The sequence below is a fragment of the Alligator mississippiensis genome, chromosome 11 (genome assembly GCF_030867095.1).
Source record: "Alligator mississippiensis isolate rAllMis1 chromosome 11, rAllMis1, whole genome shotgun sequence".
In the NCBI taxonomy this organism is placed as follows: Eukaryota; Metazoa; Chordata; order Crocodylia; family Alligatoridae; genus Alligator; species Alligator mississippiensis.
The window spans coordinates 63,604,185-63,606,634 of NC_081834.1; positions in this window are offsets into that span (position 1 = coordinate 63,604,185).

The window sequence follows — 2,450 nt, forward strand, 5'->3', positions numbered from 1 at the left end:
TTCTCAGTGGTGGCAGATGACAAAACAAAAAGAGATGCTCTCAAGTTGCACAAGGGAAGTTGAGGTTGGATAGTAGGAAAAGCTTTCTCAGTAGGAGGTTACTAAAGCACTGGAACAGGTTACCCAAAGAATATGAGGAATCTCCATCCTTAGCATTTTTTAAGACTCGGGTAGACAAAGCCCTGGCTGGGATGATCTAGTTGGGGATGGTCCTGCTTTGAGCAGAGGGTTGGACTAGATGTGAGGTCCCTTCCAACCCCCATTCTCTATGAGTCTATGGTTATGTGATGCATTAACTCAGCTGAGCTTGAGCTCTTGGGAGGAATCGCTCACAATGAAGCAATGAGGCACTGTCCAGATGCTCAAGAAAGCAACATTTTATTTTATGAATGTGAAAAAAGAGATGTGCCTCATACTCTAATGATTCCAGGACAAAGGACACAACGGCTTTGGAGTATGTTTGCCACATTGGTTGTACTTTTATATAGAATACCTGATAAGGTAAATGAACTCACCTGCCAATAAAGCTTTATTTTTGTTGGCTTCAGTCTGAAATTGAATACTGCAGCTCTAGGCCGCTTATTAGCAAAGCTGCTAGTTTCTTTTTCACTGGAGAAAACTAGGTGTTGTGTTATATGGGGTGAGGCACCGTACCATCAGCACCCCCCTGTGCAGAATCCTAGATCCACCTCTGGTTCAGCATCACAGCCCACCGCAGACCCCACAGCCCATGCATACCACAGCACAGACCAGCTGGAGTACTGCGTCCAGTTCTGGGCACCGCACTTTAACAAGGACATGGTAAAGCTTGAGAGAATCCAGAGAAGAGCCATCTGTATGATCAGCGTCTTACATGGCAAGACATACAAGGAAAGGCTGAGGGATCTGGGACTCTTCAGCCTGAAGAAAAGAAAGCCGAGAGGGAACCTGGTAGCAGATTACCACTACACCAGGGGAGTACATCAAGGGGTCAGTGAACAACTGTTCACCAGGGAACTCGAGGGGAAAACCAGGAGTAATGGCCACAAACTCCTGGAAGGCCAATTCAGGTTCAACATTAAGAAAAACTTCTTCACAGTCAGGGTGTCCAGACTGTGGAAGAAGCTCCCTCCAGATGTGGTGCAATCACCTACCCTGGAAATCCTCAAAAGGAGACTGGACGGTCTCCACGCTGGGGTCACCTCACCCCAGTTACCTTTCCTGCCTGGTGCAGGGGGCTGGACCCGATGATCTTTCAAGGTCCCTTCTGGTCTTACAATCTATGAATCTATTAATCTATGAATATATGATGCACAGCGGGAACTGCCCTGGGCTTAGGTGGGAGATAGACTCCATTTGCTGGCTGAGGCCAGCAGCTACGGATGCAGAGTTGGAAAAAACTGGGCTGTTTCTATCCCTGTTCTTTGTCTGCCCCCCTGTTCCCAATAGAGCTGCTGGCGCTGGATGGGAGCAGTGAGGTGATGGGGGGAGAAGAAAGAAGTCCTATGCAGGCGACTTGTGATGGAATGGGATGGGGGTTGGCAGCCAGGGCTCCAGGGTTGTAGCCCGCTCTCTGCAGAGGAGTGGGGTCTGGGATATACAGGGGGAAGGGGGAATTGGGGAGCTCGTGGTATTTCTCCATGAGCCCCCCAGTTGCTTAGATGCTGAGACCAAGGCAAAGCATCGTGTCCATTGTCTCTGTGGCCTCCAGGCTGTATCACCCACTCCACCCAGTCTCATTGTGGGTAAGTGTGACACCCCTCCTCTCTCTTCATGATCTTTGGGCCTTGCTTCTGCTATACAGGCCTCCCCCAAGGTCCACGGCAGTGTTTCACCCTCCTGTGAGTTGAGCAGATCTCTGGGGTCAGTGCAAACTGGTGGCAAGGGGTTCTACAGCCCAAATCCATCTGGGGAAGCAGGGCTTGATCTACCCTTTCCTAGCATCAGAAAAATGCACTCCCCCAGCCTGGGATCCAAGGGGTGCAGCTGCACCCCGATTTGACTCCTGCTCCGCCAGAACTACAAACCAACTGCCCTGGAGAGGCAACAACATTTCTATCTGGGCAGCTCTGAGGGAGGCAATTGAATTCACAGCTCACAATAAGGTATCTGATTCCTGCTAATTTCTTCCCTCCACAGATGTTAACCACCTCCTCTCCTCTTTCAAGCCATTGATTATGTTCTTGCTGTTCCACTGTTCAAACCATCTTCTCTTCTGCAATGTTGCTGTCTGTCAGCCCTTGCTGGGAATATGTCTTTCCTATCTCTCAGCCCTGCTGACACTTTGCAGCTCTAGCTACAAACTTCTTCACTCTGTGGTCACATGAACTCAGGTGTAGACATGACTGGCAGTGGAGTATTGGATGCTCCAGAAGGTGAGATTTTGTTTTATTCCTCTGTATGAGAGAAGCACATTTAATAACCATAATGGCTACAGGACTAATGATGTAATATCTTTTGACCACTTTTCC